This window comes from Ursus americanus, chromosome X, assembly GCF_024610735.1.
Source record: "Ursus americanus isolate L20-20 chromosome X, mUrsAme1.1.p, whole genome shotgun sequence".
Taxonomy (NCBI): domain Eukaryota; kingdom Metazoa; phylum Chordata; class Mammalia; order Carnivora; family Ursidae; genus Ursus; species Ursus americanus.
In genome coordinates this window covers 79,359,998-79,384,559 of record NC_142164.1, presented here as the reverse complement: position 1 = coordinate 79,384,559, position 24,562 = coordinate 79,359,998, and the positions used below count along the sequence as shown (strand labels likewise).

At 39.2% G+C, this 24,562-nt stretch overlaps 1 pseudogene; it reads right to left on the bottom strand.

Moving 5' to 3' along the window:
• Positions 1-20,293: 20,293 nt before the first annotated feature.
• On the bottom strand, positions 20,294-21,711 carry LOC123796413 (elongation factor 1-alpha 1 pseudogene; annotated as a pseudogene).
• Between the last annotated feature and the right edge of the window lie 2,851 nt (positions 21,712-24,562).

The window sequence follows — 24,562 nt, the reverse complement described above, 5'->3', positions numbered from 1 at the left end:
GCTGGGCCAGTGTGTTGCTAGCTGTGTGAGCCTGCTCAGGTCACTGGACATCTCTGAGCCGGGGTTCTCAATATGCAAAATGGGAAGCACAGGAAGCACTTACCCACCCCAACACATGCTGCTATGCTTCCAGAATAACTGGAGGAACTGCTTTGGAGGGAGAAGATGCTGTGTCCAACTCAAATCGAACCTGGGCTTTTTACAAAATCCATGTGGACTTTTATATTTGTTTTTAATGTCAGCCTCCCTGGGGCTCCTGTGCATGAATGGAAGCTATTGCTAGGACCACAGCTTTTACTCTCCAGTGACCAATATCAATTCTGGCTGGTTGGATGGCTTTCCTCAGCTGTTGCATAGCAACCCACTGTCAGCAGCCTGTGTCTCTTCAGCCCTTCCTGTGTAACACGTTTCTGTGGGAGGTGACCAGACCCTAGAAGTGAAAGCCTTGACAAACTGCTCAGTGCTAATAGAAAACACTATGTTCCCATCTCAAATTGAACCTGTGCTTTTTACGAAAAAACGTAGTGGACTCTTACATTCTTTTTGTTTGTTCGCTTTATTATTTAAAATTTTTTTTCTTTCTTTCTCCTTTTTAAAATTGAGATACAATTGACATATAACCTTATGTTAGTTTCAGGTGTACAACATAATGATTCAAAATTTTTGTATATTGCAAGGTGATCACCACAGTAAGTCTAGTTAACATCCATCACCATACATAGCTACATCTTTTTTCTTATGATGTGGGCTTTTATTACATTCGTTTTTATATCAGCCTCTCTCTCTCTCTCTGCTATATAACTATTTATGCTAATATGCTAATAACTCCAAAATCTACAGCCCTAGAATGAACTTCACCTTTGAGATCCAAAGCCATATATTCATTCTCCTACATGACATCTCCGCTTGGATGTCTCGAGGGCTCTTCATAGTGAGTCTGTCTAGAACCAGTCACTTAGTGAACCTACTCCACCCACACGCTCACACTCCCGTCTGTCTTGTTTTTAAAACTCCCATCTTCACCATCTCAGTAAGTGGCACCATTATCTACACAACTACACACTGCAGAAAATGGAAGTCTGCTACCACCGCTCCCCCTCGCTCATACACTGCACCCTGATGGGAAACCTCCGCATCTCTCTGGAACTACCTCTCTGTGTGTCTCTCCCCTCCCTTGCTTCCAGCAAATTCTAGTCATGTTGGCCTCTCGAATTCTCAACTCTGTCTCCTTCACTCAGGTTCTCCACTGGGCTCTGTTTGTGTTCAATCTCCCCGTGCTGTAGCCTGTAAACTCTATCCAGGCAAGAAGGTGGCGGAGTTGGGCGATCTGAGGGCTCCCCATGTTAGTTTCCCTTCTCTCAGGGACCACTGTCCTGTGTTGCCTGTGGTGCCATGAGGTAAGGCTTTATAATTGTTTTGGTTTACAGATATTTAGGTGGGAGAGCAAATCGGGTTCCTGTAAATCCATCATGGCTAGAGGCATGATGGTATAAAATTTTTCTTAAATCTGATTTTTTTTTCACTGAGCCATATGGTTTTAAGATGTGTCGACTTTGCTATGCATGCATCGAAGTTCTACTGAAGTGACTACGCGCAGATATTGCATGGTGTGTATTCATGACATTCTTCCAATCTGCTCCCCCTCACCCCTAAGGAAGTGGGAAACCATAAAAAACATAGAATCATTCAGGACCAGAGGTAAGAATTACAGAAAACTTCTCATCAGAAACAATGCAAGTTATAAGAAAGTGGCATACCATCTTTATAATAGTGAAATAATGAATAACTATCAACTCAGAATTTTGTACTCAATAGATATCTTTTAAAAGTGAAGTTGGGGAGGGGTGCCTGGGTGGCTCAGTCGGTTAAGCTTCTGCCTTCAGCTCAGGTCATGATCCCAGGGTCCTGGGATCAAGCCCCACATTGGGCTCCCTGCTCAGCGGGGGGTCTGCTTCTCCCTCTGCCCCTCCCCCTGCTCATGCTCTTGTGCCCTCACTCTCTCTCAAACAAACAAATAAAATCTTTTTTAAAAAGTCAAGTTGAATTAAAAGTTTTTTTGTACTTACCAGAGTTGAAATAATTCATCATCATTAGGTATGCACTACAAGAAATATTAAAGGATGCCTTTCAGGTACAAGAAAAATGGCAGTAAATGTAAATATGTTCTATAGAAATGAATAATCAATACTGGAGTTGCTAAATATGATGATAGTAATAGAATATTTCTTATTTATAAAAAATTCCTTATGAATTAATTAAGAGTGTAAACAGAAATTCATAACAATGCATTGTGGAGCATAAATGATGTAGAATTATTAATTTCTTGGACAATAATAGCGTAGGGACTGGGGGGAATATAAGTATACTGTTGTAAGATTCTTATTCTACATGTGAAGTAGTACAATATTACTTGACGGTAGACTGTTGCAAGTTAAAGAAGCGTCAAATATAAACCCAAATGTACCTATCCAAAAGATTATGGCTATAAAGCTACACGGGAGATAAATGGTATCACGAAATGCTCGCTTTGTTATTCATTCATTCATTCATTTTGAGAGAGAGAGAGAGCATGTGTGGGAAGGGGGAGGTGCAGAGAGAGAGAGAGAGAGGGAGGGAGAGAGAGACTCTTAAGCAGACTCCACACCCAGCATGGAGCCCCACACAGGGCTGGATCTCATGACCCCGAGATCATGACCTGAGCAGAAATCAAGAGTCAGGCGCTTAACCGACTGACTCACCCAGGCGCACCCTCGCTTAATTTAAAATAAGGCCCAAAAAGGGGGAAAAAATAAGACAACAGATGAGCAAGTAGAAAACAGGTAGCATGATAACTCTAAATCCAACCTTATCGATAACGGTATTAAATAAAATTAGTCTAATTCACCAATTAAAATGTAGAGATTGACAATTTGGAGTCCTTTTTCTTAAATAAACTTTATTTTTTTTAGAGCACTTTAAGGTTAATAGCACAATTGAGCAGAAAGTACAGAGCCATCCCATAAACCTCTTGCCCAAAACAGACACAGCCTGCCCCACTACCAACATCCTGCACCAGACTGGTATACTTCTTACAATCAATGAAATCTATATCGACACATCATTATCACCCAAAGCCCACAATTTACATCAGTGTTTATTGCTGGTTTTGTGCATTCTATAGGTTTGGACAAATATAGCTCATTTCTTTTTCATGCTGAATACTATTCCATTGTCTGGATGTGCCACAGTTTATTTATTCATTCACTTACTGAAGGACATCTTGGTTGTTTCTCAGTTTTTGTAATTATGAATGAAGCTGCTATAAACACAACATGAGATTTTTGTGTGGACATACATTTTCAGCTCATTTGGGTAAATACCAAGGAATGATCCATATAGCTGGATTGTATGGTCAGAGTAGATTTAGTGTTGTAAGAAACTGTCAAACTGTCTTCCAAAGTGGTTGTACTATTTTGCATTCCCACCAGCAATGAAGGAGAGTTCCTGTTGCTCCACATCACCCCCAGCATTTGGTATTGCCACTGTTCTGGATTTGGGCCATTTTCATAGATGTGTAGGGGCATCTCACTGTTTTAGTTTGCATTTCCCTGATGACATATGACATGGATTTAAAAAATAAGATCCAGCTATATGCTGTGTACATGAATTCCACTTTAAATATAAAGGTACATAGAGGTTAAAAGTAAAAGGATGGGAAAAGATATATCATGCTAACAGTAATTAAAACAAAGCAGTAGTGGACATATTAATATCAGACAAAGCAGATTTCAGAACAAAATATATTACCAGGGATAGAGAGGATCGTATATAAGAGGATCCTTTATATTGATAATCGCCTAAACGGCCAATTCATCAAGTGGATGTAAAAATTCTAAATGTTTATACACCTATAAACAGAATTTGGAAATATGCAAAAGGGAGAAAAATTCACAATTAGGGTCAGAGATTTTAAGTCTTTCCTCCTCATCATTGAACAAACGGGCAAAAAAAAAAAATTCAGTAAGTGTATAGACTGGAAAAACACTATCACCCAAATTAATCTCATTAACATCTTTTTTCAAAAAATTTTTTTAAAGATTTTATTTATTCATTTGACAGAGAGAGAGACAGCCAGTGAGAGAGGGAACACAAGCAGGAGGAGTGGGAGAGAAAGAAGCAGGCTCCCAGCGGAAGAGCCTGACATGGGGCTCGATCCCAGAACTCCAGGATCACACCCTGAGCCGAAGGCAGACGCTTAACGACTGAGCCACCCAGGCGCCCCCTCATTAACATCTTAAAACACTCTCCCCAACGACAAAGAACACATGCTATTTTCGTATGTACATGATAAAATTGACCAAGATAGACAATATATTCCGGGCCACAAAAAAGTCTTACTAAGTTTGATAGGATTAGCATCACCCAAAGGATTTCCCTAGAGGACAGTGAGATTAAATTAGAAGTAGATAACACAAATGTGTCTGTAATATTTCAAAAATACTTGGAAAGTATGTAATACATTCTTCAATAACAGATGGGTGAAAGAGGAAATTGAAAGAAATTTAGGAAGTAATTTGAACTGAATGAAAATTAAAGTACAGCGTATTAAAATTAGTAGGCTGTATCTAAAGCAGTCCTTGGAAACAAATTTATAGATCCTGTTTTTATATTTAAAAACGGGAATTCAAGCCAATGGCCTTAACTTCAGTACTTAGAAACAAAAATGCAGAAACAATGAAGACCAAAATAGCAGAAGCAAGGAAATAAGGGAAAGTACAGAAGTCACTGACCTAGACAATAGAGAAAAATAAAAGTTTTTAAGTCTGACCTTTAAGACTATCAATACAACTGGGGTGCCTGGGTAGCTCAGTCAATTAAGCATCTGCCTTTGGCTCAGGTCATGATCCTGGGAGTCCCGGGATAGAGCCCCAGATTGGCGTTGGGCTCCCTGCTCAGCAGGGAGTCTGTTTCTCCCACTCCCTCTGCTCCCCCTGCTCCTTCTCTCTCTCTCTCTCAAGTAAATAAATAAAGTCTTTATCTTTTTATTATGTTATGTTAGTCACCATACAGTACTTCATTAGTTTTTGACATAGTGTTCCATGAATCTTAAAAAAAAAAAAAGTATCAATACAACTGACAAGCCTTTATCTAGAATGATTAGGGGAGCAAAAGAGAGAAGACACGAGCTACCAATTTCAGGAATGAGAGCATTGTCATCAAGGATCCTTCATTAAAAGTTTGTAAGTGCATATTATCAATAACTTTATTGTAGTCAATGGAATTTTGTACAACAAAAATAAGTAATCAAGAAAACAAAACTTAAAATACCACTTGCAACAGCAAAAATACCATTTACAATAGCCTAAAACTATGAATGGTTTAGGTGTAAATCTGGCAAAACATGTGCAACATATTACCTGAAAACATTAAAATAGTGCTGAAAACCGTTAAAGAAGACCCAAGTAAATGCAGAGATATACTATGTTCATGACATCAAAGACCAGATATTGTTACAGAGTTAATTCTCGGCAAATTCATCAATAGACTCAGCACAATCTCGATAAGAATCCCATCAGGGTTTTGGTTGGAATTGAAAAACGGATTCTAAAATTTATAAGGAAATGAAGAACATCTAGAATAGCTAAAACAATTTTTGGAAAAGAAAAAGTAATTTGAAAGATGTGTACTATCATATGGTTTTTGGTGCTATTATAAATGGAATCGATTCCCCAATTTCTCTTTCTGTAGCTCCGTTGTTCGTGTATAGAAAGGCAACTGATTTCTGTGCATTGGTTTTGTATCCTGCCACATTACTGAATTGTTGTATGAGTTCTAGTAATTTGGGGGTGGGGTCTTTTGGGTTTTCCACGTAAAGAATCATGTCATCTGTGAAGAGAGAGAGAGAGTTTAACTTCTTTGCCAATTTGAATACCATTTACTTCTTTTTGTTGTCTGATTGCTGAGGCTAGGACTTCTTAGCACTATGTTGAACAGCAGTGGCTAGAGGGGGCATCCCTGTCGTGTTCCTGACCTTGAAGGAAAAGCTCTCAGCTTTCCCCATTGAGAATGATATTCGCTGTGGGCTTTTCATAGATGGTTTTTATGAAATTGAGGAATGCTCCCTCTTTCCCTACACTCTGAAGAGTTTTAATCAGGAAAGGATGCTGTATTTTGTCAAGTGCCTTTTTTGCATCAATTGAGAGGATCATATGGTTCTTGTCTCTTCTTTTATTAACATGTTCTATCACACTGATTGAATTGCGATTATTGAACTGCCCTTGCATCCCAGGAATAAATCCCACCTGGTCGTGATGGATAATCCCTTCAATGTACTGTTGGATCCTAGTGGCTAGGATCTTGTTGAGGACTTTGGCATCCACATTCATCAGGGATATTGGTCTGTAATTCTCCTTTTTGATGGGGTCTTTGCCTGGTTTGGGGATCAAGGTAATGCTGGCCTCATAGAACGAGCTTGGAAGTTTTCCTTCTGTTTCTATTTTTTGAAACAGCTTCGGGAGAATAGGTATTAGTTCCTCTTTGAATGTTTGGTGGAATTCCCCTGGGAATCCATCAGGCCCTGGACTCTCCTTTCTTGGGAGGTTTTTGATCACTGCTTCAATTTCGTTACTGGTTATTGCTCTATCCAGATTGCCAATTTCATCCTGTTTCAGTCTTGGTAGTTTATACGTTTCCAGGAAGGCATCCATTTCTTCCAGGTTGCTTAATTCATTGGCATATAGTTGCTGGTAAAAATTTCTAATAATTGTTTCTATTTCCTTGGTGTTAGTCGTGATCTCTCCCCTTTCATTCATAATTTTATTAATTTGGGTCCTTTCTCTTTTCTTTTGCATAAGTCCAGCCAGTGGTTTATCGATCTTATTAATTCTTTCAAAGAACCAGCTTCTAGTTTCGTTGATCTGCTCTACTGTATTTCTGGTTTCTAATTCATTGATCTCTGCTCTAATCTTTATTATTTCTCTCCTCCTGCTTGGTTTAGGTTTCATTTGTTGTTCTTTCTTCAGTTCCTTAGGGTGTAAAGTTTACATGTGTATTTGGGATTTTTCTATTCTTTTGAGTGAGGCTTGGATGGCTATGTATTTTGCCCTTAGGACCGCGTTTGCAGTATCCCATAGGTTTTGAACTGCTGTGTTTTCATTCTCAATGGTTTCCATGAATTGCTTAATTTCTTCTTTAATTTCCTGGTTGACCCAAACATTCTGACCCAAAAATTCTAACCAAAGAGGTAAAGGATCTATACTCTAGAAACTTCAGAACACTGATGAAAGAAACTGAAGAAGACATGAAAAGATGGAAAAACATTCCATGCCCATAGATTGGAGGAATAAATGTTGTTAAAATGTCTGTGCTGCCAAGAGCAGTCTATACATTCAATGACATCCCGGTCAAAATACCAATGCCATTTTTCAAAGAGCTGGAACAGGGGCGCCTTGTGCCTCAGTCATTGAGCATCTGCCTTCGGCTCAGGGCGTGATCCCAGGGTTCTGGGATCAAGCCCCGCATTGGGCTCCCTGCTCCGCTGGGAGCCTGCCTCTTCCTCTCTCACTCCCCCTGCTTGTGTTCCCTCTCTCGTTGGCTGTCTCTCTCTCTTTCTGTCAAATAAATAAATAAAATCTTTTAAAAAAAAGAGCTGTAACAAATAATCCTAAAATTTGTATGGAACCAGAAAAGACCCCAAATCACCAAGGAAATGTTGACAAACAGCAACAACAACAAAGGTGGAGGTATCACGTTGCCTGATTTCAAACTATATTACAAAGCTGTTGTCACCAAGACAGCGTGGTACTGGCACAAAAACAGACATATAGATCAATGGAACAGAATAGAGAGCCCAGATATGGACCCTCAACCCTATGGTCAACTAAGCTTCGACAAAGCAGGAAAAAATATCCAGTGGTAAAAAGACAGTCTCTTCAATCAACGGTGCTGGGAAAATTGAACAGCTATGTACAGAAGAATGAAACTGGGCCATTCTCTTACACCATAGACAAAGATAAAGTCTAAATGGATGAAAGACCTCGGTGTGAGACAGGAATCCATCAAAATCCTAGAGAAGAACATAAGCAATAGCCTTTTCAACATTGGCCACAGCAACTTCTTTCAACACACATCCAAAAGGCAAGGGAAACAAAGGCAAAAATGAACTTTGGGACTTCATCTAGATAAAAAGCTTCTTCTGCACAGCAAGGAAAACAGTCAACAAAACAAAGAGGCAACCCACGGAATGGGAGAAGATATTTGCAAATGACATTACAGATAAAGGGCTGGTATCCAAGGTCTATAAAGAACTTCTCAAACTCAACACCCCAAAAAACAAATAATCTGGTCAAAAAATGAGCAGAACACATTAACAGACACTTCTCCAAAGAAGACATATGAATGGCTAACAGACACACGAAAAAATGTACAACATCATTAGCCATCAGGGAAATTCAAATCAAAATCACATTGAGATACCACCTTAGGCCTCTTAGAATTGCAAAAATTAACAAGGCAGGAAACAACAAATGTTGGAGAGGATGTGGAGAAAGGGGAACCCTTTTACACTGTTGGTGGGAATGCAAGTTGGTACAGCCACTTTGGAAAACAGTGTGGAGGTTCCTCAAGAAGTTACAAATAGAGCTACCCTATGATCCAGCAATTGCACTAGTGGGTATTTACCCCAAAGATACAGAGGTAGTGAAAAGAAGGGGCACTTGCACCCCAATTTTCATAGCAGCAATGTGCACAGTAGCCAAACTGTTGAAGGAGCCGAGATGCCCTTCGACAGATGAATGGATAAAGAAGATGTGGTCCACATATAGAATGGAATATTACTCAGCCATCAGAATGGATGAATACCCACCATTTGCATCGACACGGATGGAACTGGAGGGGATTATGCTAAGTGAAATAAGTCAAGCAGAGAAAGACAATTATCATGTGGTTTCACTCATATGTGGAACATAAGGAATAATATGGAGGATGTTAGGAGAAGGAAGGGAAAAATGAAGGGGGGGGAATCAGAGGGGCAGATGAACCATGAGAGACAATGGACTCGGGGAAACAAACTGAGAGCTTCAGAGTGGAAGAGGGTGGGGGTATGGGTGAGCCCAGTGATGGGTGTTAAAGAGGGCACGTATTGCAACGAGCTGTGGGTGTTAAACACAAACAATGAATCATGGAACACTACATCAAAAACTATAAAGTACTGTATGGTGATTAACATAACATAATAAAAAAATTTTATGCTATCAGATTTCAATTTTTTTTAAGTGATCTGCATTAGGGAGTGCGCTTGCTGTGATGAGCACTGGGAGTTGTATGGAAGTGTTGAATCCTTATATTTTACACCTGCAACAAATACTGCCCTGTATTTGCCTAACTGGAATTTAAATAAAAACTTAAAAAAGAACTCAACAGTTATTACAAAGCTACAATATAATCAAGAGAGTTTGCTGTTGACATAAAGATCAACGATAGAACAATGGAGCATGATAGTGATTCCAGATACAAATACACATAAGTATATAGTCAAATGCTTTTTCAAAAAGGTGCCAAGGATATTCAGTGGGGGGAATATGAAATAGGCATATGCGAAAAAAAAAAAGGAGGAAAAGAAAGAAAGAAAGAAGGAATGAGAGAGAGAGAGAAAAAGAAAGAAAGAAAGAAAGAAAGAAAGAAAGAAAGAAAGAAAGAAAGAGAAAGAAAGAAAGAAAGAAAAGGACCTCTACTCTTACTTGACACCATAGGCAAAAACAAACTTGAAATGGATGGAAAACCTAAATGTGAGTTGAAATTCTAAAATTTCTACTAGGAAACATAGGAAATTATGACCATCCTAGTGTGCTTGATTTGGGTAAAGTTTTTCAAAATAGGATGGCTAAAACACAAACTATACAAGAAAAAAAATTAGTAAATTTGACCTCACCAAAATTTAAAAAAAAAAATTGGTCGTCAAGTGTCACTGTTTTGAAAATGAAAGGGAAAGTCGCAGGCTGGGATGAAGGGCATAGAGAAAAAATATATCCAACACAGGACAATTTTCAAGTACACAAAGAACTCTTACAGTTCAATCATAGGAAAATAAATACCCAACTAAAAAAACTAAAAACATGGACAAAATATTTCAACAGACAACCTCAATAAAGAAGTAATACAGATGGCAAGGAGACACATGAAAATATGCTCACCATCATTTATTATTAGGGAAATGCAGACTGAAACCACAATTAAAACCTGTGTGGACACCCTAACATGACTAAAATAAAATGGCTGACCATAACAAATGGTAGCAATGATATGGAGCAACAAGAATACTCATACACTGATGGTGGAAATGTAAAATGATGCAAACGCTTTGGAAAATAGTTATCTGGTTAAATATACATGTCTCATACAACCCAGCCATTCCACTCCAAGGTGTACACAGAAAAAAGGAAAACGTATTTCTACAAAAAGTGTATTTATGAATGTTCCTTGCAATTTTATTTGTAATAGACAAAACTGTGGAGACAAACCAAGTGTCCATTAACAGGGGCATGATCTAATTGTGGTATATCCATACAATGTCATAAACTGTTAAAAAGGAATGAACTATTGATGCATACAGCAACATGAATAAATCTGAAAATATAGTACTTGAAAGAAGCCAGAACAACCCCCACCCCCCAAAAAGAACACAGGTGGTATAATTACACTTATTAATACTAGAAAAGGAACACTAATCTATAGTGAAAGAGATCAGTTCAATGGTTGCCTGGTGATGAGGGCATGAGGAGAGCAGGATGGATTTCAAAGGCACACAAGGATAGTTTTTGTTGTTGAGAGATATAGATATAGATACATAGATACATAGATATATATTCATTATCTTGACTATGATGATTGGTTCACAAGTACATATATCAAAATTCATCAGATGGTGCACTTTACTTTTTATATTTATTTTACAGAGAGAGGGAGGGAGGGAATGTGTGCCCCAGAGAAAGGGAAGGGGCACAGAGAGAGAATCTTCAAGCAGACCCCCTGCTGAGTGCGGAGCCCAACGCGGGGCTCAATACCCTGATCCATGAGATCGCCACCTGCGCCAAAACCGAGAGTCGGGCGCTCAACTGACTGAGCCACCCAGGCGTGCGCAGAGTGTGCACTTTACTGTTGGGTCTGCAGTGTGTCTGTTTTAACTCAATACAGCTGTGAAAAAAAAAAGAGGATGAGGATATATATCACAAATTTTACAAATTTATAAAATATAAATATCAAATACCATGTACACCAAGAATGCATGTCTCACTGCATGCATTTTTCAGTTGCATAAAGAAAACAATACATTTAAACACATTAGAATTGCTTGTCTCTGTCAGAGGCATAGAGTGGGAGTGGAAGATGCAAACAAAGAGTATCAAATAAATGAATGACAAGTGAGGGGCCTGGCCTGAAAGAATCACGAGAATAGTGATATGAGCTGGAAATAAGATTTTGTCAAACTCTGACCCTAAAGTATCCCCACTGTCCCTTTGCTTGAACTATTCTGACCTTCTCTTAGGCCTGTGAGAATCATTCTTGTGACTGCCCTAGGAACTTTAGAGTGCTGCTCCTGGGGACCCTTGAAGCGGTAACCCATTTTCCTCTCCTGTTCATCTGTCTACCTCATGCTTATTTTTGAGGTCTCAACTTATATATCACTTTTTCATGAAGGCCTTTTCTGGCCACCAACCGCTTTATCCCCAATTTAAATTACTCATCCTCTTTTCCTTTCTCTTACTACCCTGAAAACTTCCTCCATTTCAGTATTTGTCATAAAAGTATATATTTGTTAGAGAGATCCTTTCTGAAACATCTGTCTCCCCATTCTGGCCCAAGTCCCATGGCGAAAGTTGCCATTGTGTGTTTTGTTCTCCACTGTATGTCCTGAGGGCCTATTCCAATGCCTGTTACATAACAGACTCTCGACTATGTCTGTGGGAGAAATAAATGAATAAATGAATGAATTGGAAAACTGAATGGAAAGGATGGAAGAATCGGTAGAGGGACTGGTATATGAATGTATATTTTCACGGTCTTCCTGCAGGTGTGGCTCCATGTGGCCCTGACAGTGGGGAAACAGACAGGGATATGGGAGGGAGAGCAAAGGGATGAAAGGTACCCAGATATGGACTATGGGGGAAAGGATGGAAGGGAGAAGGAGAGTGTAAGCAGAAAAACCAGTTGGAGGACTGAAAAGACTTAGGAAGGAGGGAGAGAGAAGTAGCGGCAAAGAGAGAGGGAGGACTCACAGGAGACAAGGGAGAGGTAGGGGGAGAGGGACAGGAAGTAGGACTGCAGGATGACAAGCAGAAAGCCAGGGACAGGAAGAAAGTTAAGGCGCACCTCTCCCCAGTGACACACCTTACTGGGTGGTGATCAAAATAATGAATTCCAGAAGTTGCCCTTTTTCTTTCTATCACTATCATCTCTCAACATTGGCCATGAAAAAATTAGAGCTGTTTGTGAAAACCAAGACAACAAAGGTCCTGCCTCACTCATTGCTTTTGGTGAAAAGCTGGTAGCTGGCATCTCACCAGTGATAAGGCTACAGGGAAGAAACACGAACAAGAACACACTCCTCATTCTGAAGCCAGCTGCATTCAGGTGGCTACGTGGGAAGCACATTCTGTGAAGGTAATCGACTGATGTATGCATTATATCTGTAGAAAGAAAAAAAAGGAAATATTTTATCAAGTCTTTCATGAAATATGTCATGGAGAATTCCCCGTCGTGGGGCACTGGGAAGGAATTGAATCCTCTCGGGGACAACACAAGGAATTCCAGATGGAAGTTACCCTGCTGCTGGTATCGGGAATTCATTATGTCGAACTTCTAAACTGGAATAGAGAATTTAACATCCCAAAGCCGTGAAAAGGTTTGTAAACATGATCACTTGATCCCAAGCACGTTTTTGCAGCTGGTGTTAGACTAAGGAGACTCAATGAAAACAAACGGCCACATTGTAGCATTTACACGCCAATATGAAACTACCCTAACATCCTGATCTTAGTTTTGCCATTAGATCTTCCCCTCCCATCTCCTGAGACATGGGGGAGGTAAAAATTTACAATGATCCCATTTTGGGTACTTTTGAGTAATGGTGCATGCGGGGGTGTGTGTGTGTGTGTGTGTGTGTGTGTGTGTGTGTGTGTGTGTGTCCTCACAGTGGATTTTATTGGGGGAGGACAAGGAAAGCAAACATGATGAGAGCTTATGAGAGTGAAGCATTGGCTTTCCAATGGTAAACGGCAGCCCTGGGGCAGCTAACACAGGCCTAACCGAGAAGCAGATTAACTAACATACTCGTGAGGCTTATTCAGAGAGTGGTCATCAAGAAAAAGTTATTCTTGGATCCCTTTTATCATCAGATCCTTCTTTGGGGGGGGAGGCAGTGAGGAGGGCCATTATTGGCTAGGTACATTAAGAAATGTGCAAAGTATTAAAAATATACAACTTAATGGTAGTCAAAGGGCATTTCTCAGAAAGGCAGTAGGGATATGTGTTGTCCAGTTGCAGATAACTGTAAAATGTGAGGTACATAAAATAACATTGTGTGCAAAAAAATGGATAATTATTTACATATGTGGGAGTAGTTACTAAATATGACCTGAAGTGGCCAATTTATCTGAAAAATATCAGAAGCCAGTAATTCAACCATGGGATGTGTTGCCAGTTTGGACAGTCTGAATGTCAGGGACAAAGTGCTGAGAGATAAAATGAGGCCTAAATGAGGACAACCTGCTTACGTGGGACCAGTTTAAGATTAAGAACACTGATTTCATGGTACCAGACATTAGTGCACGAGCCCCTGGTGGAAAAGCAGGTGTGGGGGAACTACTGAAAATTCAGGGGGCCTTAACCTTATCTTCTCATGGGTTGAGTCTGCCAACCATGCCTGCAAACACCAAGTGCTGGTCTCTGGATGAGATTACAGCAACAGCTGAGGCCATGTCTATTCGAAAGGGTACACATGACATTCCATTGTGGGTTATGACATTTGGGTATGTGTGTTTCCCATCTGCAGTAGGATGAGAGGCAGGTGAAAGTGTGGAGTTATCAGTAAGAATCTGACAGTATGGGAGTAGTATTTGTCCAGAGGACAAAACAACATCTTCCTCCTACCCGACACTGCCACTCTGCCCTCTCCCGGGCTTTCTCTAAATGAGGCACAGACACAAGGGCTTGGAATTTTGTTTACTGAAATACAGTTCCCCGTACCCCTCCATTTAGAGCCTTCCGGTCCAGTTGGGTTGAAGCACAGGCGTGGGCTCAAGAATGAAGCAGAATTCCTTTGACTCCTTCTGCATCTTACCACCATTGACCCCTAATGTGCAAGGATGAGGACTCAGCCCCAAATCTCCAGTGAGAAGAAAGGAAGAGAGAGTGATGTGGCAGCATCCAGCCTTCACAGGCAGGCACTGGCTCAGCTTACCACTTAGTACTGTAAGAGAGAACACGGGTGTGTCCTACCTGTGTGGGTGTCACCTTGCAGTGTGCAGTGGTACTGCGCTCAGTGCTCCAGAATCTGGCCCATCACATGAGTCTTCCCTCTGAGGGAGGAGTGAGGAAAGGGCTTGAGATCAGGGCCTTTCCCTGGACTGAGGAGTGGAAAGAGAAGCCTGACCCCATTCCCTGTGAGCTAGAACCATGGATAGAAACTGATTTGGTCGTAGAACAAGGAGGTCACGTGTAAAAACTGGTTTTGCTGTTACAACCTCAAACGTTATCAGTTCTGGAAACTGTTAAAATGTGGGCCTGTTGAAGAAAACAAATATGAATTCACAAAAGTGAATTTTCATTAGAAAATGAAGAAATAATAAAATCTAGCATGTAGGGGCGCCTGGGTGGCTCAGTCGTTAAGCGTCTGCCTTCAACCCAGGGCATGATCCCAGGGTCCTGGGATCGAGCCCCACGTCGGGCTCCCTGATCCACCAGGAGCCTGGTTCTTCCTCTCCCACTCCCCTTGCTTGTGTTCCCTCTCTCGCTGGCTGTCTCTATCTCTGTCAACTAAAATAGATAAAATCATTAAAAAAAATCTACCATGTAATTGCTGATGATTTTAAAACTTTTAATCATGGTGGAAATCAGTCACTTGCTTTGGTTGACAGCATACAACTCTATTTATACAATATAACACGGTGAGGTATGTAAATTAAAAAACAGGATATTTATTTTACACATTTATTATAACATGTCGATTATTTTAAAAAATCAAGCACTACAAGAAAATATGAAGGTGGATACAATAAATTATATCAAATTGCAATGCTCAGAATTACTGGTTCAAAATCATTGCATACAAACATCTATGTTTTCACTTGTGAGATTAACTGATATAGGTTAGCAGGTGGATAGCAAGAAAGGCAAATAAATTTACAGAAATGATTTTTATAACGATCAGCTTCTAACACACCTGCTATTCAAATAAAAAGTATTAGGTTTTATTTTATTAGACTGTGATAAAATAAAGGGCAGGTAACAAGAAAGAGGTGAATCATTGGTTAATGATTTCTTTACCCGAAGAGATATTAGTTTCTGGAAGATTACTCCAAGGTCAAGGAAGAAGAATTCTGGAAACCAAAAATATGTGGGTCTATTGAGAAAAACAAATGTGAATTCACACACAGAAAATTACCCTTGAAACTAATATTACAATGTATGTTAACTAACTGGAAAAAAAGCAACAAAATCTAGCATACAGATGCTGAGGATTTTAAAGTTTTCAGTGGTGGGTATAAATCGAACACATGGTTTAATTAACAACATGTGGCTACATTTACACAATGTAAGAGGGTGAGGTATATATAAATTTAAAAATATAGGACTGTGATTTCATGTTTTTATTATAATAAGTTGATTGTCAATAAAAGAAATCAAGGACTATGAGGAAAAATAAATGCAAAACAATAAATTATACCAATTTTAACATCCAAAATTATCTAGTTCTAACACTGGCTCAAAATCACTTCAGATACCTTATCATTCACCTATGAAATAAAAGGTTAGGTTGGTAGGTGGAAAGCAAGAAAGAGGGATAACTTGAAAGAAATGAATGTCACAAAAATTGGCTTATACCACACATGCCATTCAAGACAAAAATATACTAAATTCTGTTTTATCGGTATGCTAAAATAAAGAGAAAGGGAACAAGAAAGACATGAATCTTGGTTTTGAGATATATGTTTCTGGAAGATTCCTCCAAAGTTAATAAAACAGATTCTCAGTAACATTATGTATTTGAGACCTTTATTATTTTCATGGCTCATTTAAATTTTGTTGGGCTCAGGAAAATCCCTGCCTTGAAAGACAACATACAAAGAGGATAGTTCCCTTGCACTTTCTACCACAACAAACCCCCCCATCTCCCTTTTTTTTCAAATATACTTATTTATTAAAGTATAAATTACAAAAATTATACAAACCATAATTGTGTTGCTCCATGAAATTTCACAAAGTGAACACACCACGCCTACTAAATCCCCACTCAATTTGAAATGTAGAATATCATGTAGCTCCCTACAAGGCCCTCTTGGGCCCCTTGCCAGTTACCTCCATCCCTCATCCGCAAAGTAACCACAATCCTCACCTCTGACTTTAAATTTGTGTAAACGGAATCATATGGTATAGAGTCTTTTGTATTTAGTTTCTTTTCACTCAACATAATTTTCCTGTGTTTTATCCATGTTCTTGGGTCTGGTAGTTATTCCAATCATTTAATTGTTACGTTGTATTCTAGCACGTGAATGTGTATAATTCATTCATTAATTTTACTTGTTATAAACATTTGAGTAGTTTTTTGTCCGGGATAGTATGTATTTTGTTATATGAACAATATTGTACATACTTTAGTGAAAATTGTACTTATATATGTGAATTTGTGTAGTTACCTAGGAGCTGAACAGCTAGGTCATAGGACATTGCCTACACTCAGCTTTATTAAATAGTAACAAAGAAATCTCCAAAATGATCATGACATTAAAAAAATGTTGTGTGGTAAAATGTATACAACATAATAGTTATCATTTTAACCATTCATAAGTGCAGAATTCATGGTATTAAATACATTCACAATGTACCTATCACCATCACCACTAACTGTACCTAAAAAGTTTGTCATCATCCCCAACATAAACTCTGTACCTATTAAAGAATAACTCCCCATTTCTTCCTCCCACCGGCCCCTAGCAATCTCTATTCTACTTTTTGCCTGTACGAATTTGCCTATTCTAGGTAACTCATGTAAGTGGAATTCATTATATGGTAGAAACACAAATAGAGTATTTGTTTTACTGTGTCTGGCTTATTTTAGTTCGCATAATGTTTTCAAGGTCCGTCCATGTTGAGGCATATGTCAAAATTTCATTTTTTAGTATCTGAATAATATTCCATTGCATGCATATACCACATTTTGTTTACCCATTCATCAGTTGATGGACACATGGCTGTTTACACCTGCTGGCTACTGTCAATAATGCTGCTATGAACATGGGTATACAAATTTCTGTTTGAGTCCTTGCTCTCAAATTTTCTGGATATATACCTACAAGTGGAATTGATAGGTCACATGGTAGTTCTGTGTTTAACTTCCTGAGAAGCTGCCAGAACCTCAGCCATGAAAAGCTGTGATCAACAATCAGAACCCAGAACCTCAATATTTAGAGAACAAGGTCCTTATTGCCCATGCTGGCTTCAGCAAGCCACACCAGCTGCCTGCCTGTATTTTATTCTAAAAGTTTTATTATTTTACATTTCTTTTTTAGATGTGAAACACATCTCCAATGGATTGTTTCACATTTTGTGAAGATGGGAGAATATTCTTTTTTTTTTCCCTGTAGAGATATACAGTTGATACTGCACGAGTTATTAAAAAGACCATCTTTTCCCCACCTAACTGCAAAGGCATTTGCATCATCAGTCACCACGTATGTGCATGCGTGTTTCTGGACTCCTTAGTCTATTCCATCTGTCTGTTTATCCTTGCACCAATAATACAATGTCTTCATTATAACTTTCTACTAACTCTTCTTAGAATAGAGTTCTTCAGGTCTGCTTTTTTTCTTCAAGAATAATTGTCTCTTTCTCTCCATTTACATTTCCATATACATTTTAGAATGAACTTGTCAATTTCCAAAAATCTTGCTGTGTTTTCTTAAATGTAATTAAATTAAATTAAATTTTAATTCCAGTATAGTTAATATATAGTGTTATATTAGTTTCAGGTGTACAACATAGTGATTCAACAATTCCATACATTACCCAGTGCTCATCACAGCAAGTGCACTCCTTAATCTCCATCACCTATTTCACCCATCCCACCCCACCACCTCCTTTCTGGTAACCATCAGTTTGTTCTCTGTAGTTAAGAATCTGTTTCTTGGGGCACCTGGGTGGCACAGCGGTTAAGCGTCTGCCTTCGGCTCAGGGAGTGATCCCGGCGTTATGGGATCGAGCCCCACATCAGGCTCCTCTGCTATGAGCCTGCTTCTTCCTCTCCCACTCCCCCTGCTTGTGTTCCCTCTCTCGCTGGCTGTCTCTATCCTGTCGAATAAATAAATAAAATCTTAAAAAAAAAAGAATCTGTTTCTTGGCTTCTCTCTCTCCCTCTCTCTTTCCTTTACTCTTTTGTTGTTGTCGTTTCTTAAATTCCACATATGAGTGAAATCATATGGTATTTGTCTATCTCTGAATGACTTATTTCACTTAGCATTATACTCTCCAGCTCCACCCATGCCATTGCAAATGGCAAGATTTCTTTCTTTTTTATGGCTGAATAATATTCCATTGTGTATATATACCACATCTTCTTTATCCATTAATCTATCGATAGATACTTGTGCTGCTTCCACAATTTGGCTATTGTAAATAATGCTGCTATAAACATAGGGGTGCATATATCCCTTTGAATTAGTGTTTTTGTATTATTTGAGTAAACACCCAGTAGTGTGATTGCTGGATCACAGGGTAGTTCTATTTTTTAACTTTCTGAAGAACCTCCACTGTCTTCCACAGTGGCCGCACAAGTTTGCATTCCCACCAACAGTGCAAGAGGGTTCCACTTTCTCCACATCCTCACCAACACCTGTTGTTTTTTGTGTTGTTGATTTCAGTGATTCTGACAGATGTGAGGTGTGAGGTGATATCTCATTGTAGTTTTGATTGACATTTCCCTGGTGATCGGTGATGTTGAGCATTTTTTCATGTGTCTGTTGGCCATCTGGATGTCTTCTTTGGAGAAATGTCTGTTCATATCTTCTGCACATCTCTTAACCACATTATTTATTTTGGGGGGTTGGAGTTTGATAAGTTCTTTATAGATTTTTTATATTAACCCTTTATCAGATATATCATTTGGAAATATCTTCTCCATTCAATAGGTTGTCTTTCAGGGTTTTTTTTTTAAGATTATTTCACAGAGAGAGAGAGAGAGAGTGGGGTGAGGGGCAGAAGGAGAGAGAAAATCTTGAGCAGACTCCTCACTGAGTGTGGAGCCTGATGTGGGGCTCAATCTCAAGACCCTGAGATCATGATCTGAGCTGAAATCAAGAGTCAGATGCTTAACCGGCTGAGCCACCCAGGCACCCCAGGTTGCCTTTTAGCTTTGTTGATTGTTTCCTTCGGTGTGCAAAAGTTTTTATTTTGATGTAGTTCCAATGGCTTGTTTTACCTTTTGTTTTCCTTGCCTCAGTAGACATATCTAATAAGAAGCTGCTACGGCTGATGCTTAAGAGGTTACTGCCTATGTTCTCCTCTAGGATTTTGATAGTTTCCTGTCTCATATTTAGGTCTTTACTCCATTTTGAAGTTATTTTTGCATATGGAGTAAAGAAAGGGATCCGTTTCATTCTTCTGCATGTTGCTGCCCAGTTTTCCCAACACCATTTGTGGAAGAGACTGTCTTTGTTTTCCTTGGATATGCTTTCCTGCTTTGTCAGATATTAGTTGACCATACAGTTGTGGGTCCATTTCTGGGTGTTCTATTCCATTCACTGATCTGTGTGCCTATTTTTGTGTCAGTACCATACTGTCTTGATGACTACAGCCTTTTTTTTTTCCTCGTTAAACTTATGTTTTAATGGGGCTCAAAATTCTGTGACAGATTTTTGGTCAAGTTGTTTCCATTAAAAAGTACTGATTTTAAAAACTAATAACTTAAAACTGCACACACACGAAAAAACAAATGGTGCACAAAACATTTTCCTTTCCTCCTGAAGGTTTTACGATGCATTGTTATCATTAGCCAGCCTCTTACTATTAAAGTTAAACGGCCAATTGACACAAACAGTCTGACTGTTCTTCCACCACTGATTAAGACTGGGGTGGCAGGTATTGGGGACGATATTCATTTAGCCTTCTGAGCTTTCTGGGCAGACTTGATGACCTTGCCAGCTCCAGCTGTCTTCTCGTCCACTGCTTTGATGACACCCACAGCAACCGTCTGTCTCATGTCACGAACAGCAGAACGGCCCAGAGGAGGATAGTCAGAGAAGCTCTCAACACACATAGGCTTGCCAGGAACCATATCAACGATGACAAGATCACCAGATTTCAAGAACCTGGGACCATCTCCCAGCTTTTTTCCAGAACGACGATCTATCTTCTCCCTCAGCTCAGCAAACTTGCAAGCAATGTGAGCTGTGTGACAATCCAGCACAGGTGCATATCCAGCACTGATTTGGCCTGGATGGTTCGGGATAATCACCCGAGCCCTGAAGCCAGCTGCTTCCATCGGTGGGTCATTTTTGCTGTCACCAGCCACATTGCCATGACGAACATCTTTGACAGATATGTTCCTGACACTGAAGCCCACATTGTCCCCAGCAAGAGCCTCACTCAAAGCTTCATGGTGCATTTCAGCAGACTTTACCTTGGTTGTAACATTGACTGGAGCAAAGGTGACCACCATGCCAGGTTTAAGAACACCAGTCTCCACTCAGCCCACAGAGACAGCACCAATACCACCAATCTTGTAGACATCCTGGAGGGGCAGACGCAAGGGCTTGTCAGTAGGACGAGTTGGTGGCAGAATGCAATCCAGAGCTTCAAGCAGTGTGGTTCCACTGGCGTTCCCATCTTTATGGGTGAATTTCCATCCTCGAACCGAGGCACGTTAGCACTTGGCACCATTCCAACCAGCAACTGGCACAAATGCTACTGTGTCGGGGTTGTAGCCAATTTTCTTAATGTAGGTGCCGACTTCCTTAACAATTTCCTTGTATCTCTTCCACTGTAGGGTGGCTCAGCGGAATCCATTTTGTTAACACGAACAATTAGTTGTTTTACACCCAGTGTGTAAGCCAGAAAGGCATGCTCATGGGTCTGCCCATTCTTGGAGATACCTGCTTCAAATTCACCAACACCAGCAGCAGCAATCAGGACAGCACAGTCAGCCCGAGATGTGCCTGTGATCACATTTTTGATAACGTCTCTGTGCCCTGGGTCATCAATGATGGTCACGAATTTCCACAGGGAGATATCGATGGTGATACCACATTCACATTCAGCTTTCGGTTTACCCAAGACCCAGGCATACTTGAAGGGGCCCTTTCCCATCTCAGCAGCCTCCTTCTCCAATTTTTCAATAGTTCTTTGGTCAATCTCACCACATTTGTAGGTCAGATGACCAGTAGTGGTAGACTTGCCCAAATCTACATGTCCCACAATGACGATGTTGATGTGAGTCTTTTCCTTTCCCATTTTGGTTTAGGTTTAGTGGTGATTTTCACAACATCTGTGTTCTGGCGGCAAACACGTTGCAAAAAAGCTACAGCTTTTTAATATAGCTTGAAGTCAGGCATTTTGATGCCTGCCGCTTTGCTTCTCTTTTTCAAGATTGCTTTGCCTCTTCGGGGTCTTTTGTGGTTCCATACAAATTTTAGGATTGTTTGTTCGAGCTCTGTGAAAAATGCTGGTGGTATTTTGATAGGGGTTGCTTTGAATGTGTAGATTGCCTTAGGTAGCATAGACATTTTAACAACGTTTGTTCTTCCAATCCGTGAGCATGGAACATTTTTCCATTTCTTTGTGTCCTTTCAATTTCTTTCATAAGTGTCCCACAGTTTTCAGAGTACAGATCTTTTACCTCTTTGCTTAGGTTTATGCCTAGGCATCTTATGTTTTTTTTTTTTTTGCCGCAATTGTACATGGGATCAATTCCTTGATTTATCTTTCTGCTGTTTCATTATTGGTGTATAGAAACACAACAGATTTCTGTACATTGATTTAATATCCTTGACATTGTGAATTTGTATATCAGTTCTAGTAATTTTTTGGTGGAGTCTTTTGGGTTTTCTACATAGGGTATCATGTTGTCTGCAAATAGTGAAAGTTTGACTTCTTCCTTGCTGATTTGGATGCCTTTTATTTCTTTTTGTTGATTTGGATGTCTTTTATTTCTTTTTGTGCTCTGATTGCTAGGACTTCCAGTACTATAAGTAACAATGGTGAGATGGACATCCTTGTCTTGTTCCTGACCGTAGGGGGAAAGCTCTCAGTCTTTCCCTGAAAAACCTGCTGTGTTTTAAAATTTGTATTACTGGGGCGCCTGGGTGGCACAGCGGTTAAGCGTCTGCCTTCAGCTCAGGGCGTGATCCCGGCGTTCTGGGATCAAGCCCCACATCAGGCTCCTCTGCTGGGAGCCTGCTTCTTCCTCTCCCACTCCGCCTGCTTGTGTTCCCTCTCTCGCTGGCTGTCTCTACCTCTGTCGAATAAATAAATAAAATCTTTAAAAAAAAATAAAAAAAATAAAATTTGTATTACATTGTCGCTATGGAGCAATTTGGGCAGTATTTACATCTTACATCATTGAGATTTCCAATCTGGGAGCATGGTATTTATTTAGATTTCCTTTAATTTCTCTAAATAATGTTTTGTGTCTTGCATTTCTTTCCTTGAATTGATTCCTAGATATTTTACTTTGCATGTTATTGTAAGTGATGTTGCCTTTACTGTGTCCTTTCCTTTTGTTTGTTTGTTTTTGTTTGCAGAAAAATAATTTGTTGTTATATATCACTCTTGCATCCTGCAACCTTGCTAGATTCACTTATTAATTCTACTAATTTGTAAATTCTTTTGGATTTTCTGTGTGTTTAGTAACACTTATGTGTGAATAATAACATTTCTATTTCATCTTTTCCAATCCGTATCATTTTTCTTGTCTAATTGTCCCTTTGTCAATTCCAGGTAGAATGCATTAAATAATTCACCAGTGTTGACATTTACTACATGTTTTATGGATAGTATTTATCAGGTTCAGGACTGTTTCTCTGTTCACTAATTTTCTAAGAATTTTTCAATAAATAATTAGTTTTGTAAAATTATTTTGTTCTTTATCCTTTGAGATCGTCAATATAACTTAACTCTCTTTTATTAATGTGTGGAATTACACTGATAGATTTTCCAGTATTAAGTCACCCTTCCCTTGCTTAATTGTGTCTTAATCACCGGGGACTATCTTTTAAATATATTGCGGGATTCTATTTGTTGATATTTTGTAATTCTCCTTTTTGTAAGGTCTGTGTCCCAACTTGGGTCAAGATATTTGCTAGAGAGTTAAAGTAGTTTGAGAGGGTACTTTTCTACTCTATCAAAGACTTTATTTATAATTGGTGCCACTTCTCTCTCTCTCTCTCTCTCTCTCTTTTTGAGTATAGTTAACACTCAGTGCTACATTAGTTTTAACATAGTGTTAAGGTACTGTAGAACACAGTGATGCTCAACATCACTAATCATCAGGAAATGCAAATCAAAACCACAAGATACCACCTCACACCTGTCAGAATGGCTAAAATCCAAACTGCAAGAAATAACAAGCGTTGGTGAGGATGTGGAGGAAACGGAATGCTCATGGGCTGTTGGTGGGAGTGTAAATTGTCACAGCCACTGTGGATAACAGTCTCAAGTTCCCTCAAAAAATTTAAAGCAGAAATACCGTATGATCCACTACTGGATATTACCCAAAGAAAAAAACCCACTAATTTGCAATATATATGCACCCCTATGTTTATTGCAACATTATTTATGAGAGTCAACATGGTTTGCTGTAACATTATTTACAATAGTCAACATGTGGAAGCAACATACACAAACACACACACACACAGTGGAGTATTATGCAGCCATAAAATTGGTGCCATTTCTTTTCCAAGTGTTTGGAAGGATTCATTGATTGAGCTATCTATGCTCGAATTTTTCTTTGTGGAATGGTTTTTAATACCCTACATTTTTAACAATAATTTTAAGATCAATCATATTTTTCTATTTCTTCTGTCAGATTTGGTAAGTTGTTTCTCTCAAGGAATTTTTCTTTTTATGTAAATCCTCAAATTTGTTAGTGTAAAGTTGCCCATAACAATTTTACACCAGCAACCTTTTATTTTTTATTTTAGTTTTTATTTTTTTAATTTTTTATTATGTTATGTTAGTCACCATACAGTACATCCTTAGTTTTTGATGTAGTGTTCCATGATTCATTATTACCAGCAACCTTTTAAATATCTATGCCTTGAATGTTGTCATCTCATTCATTCTTGATATTGTAATGTATGCTTTCTCTATTCTCCTT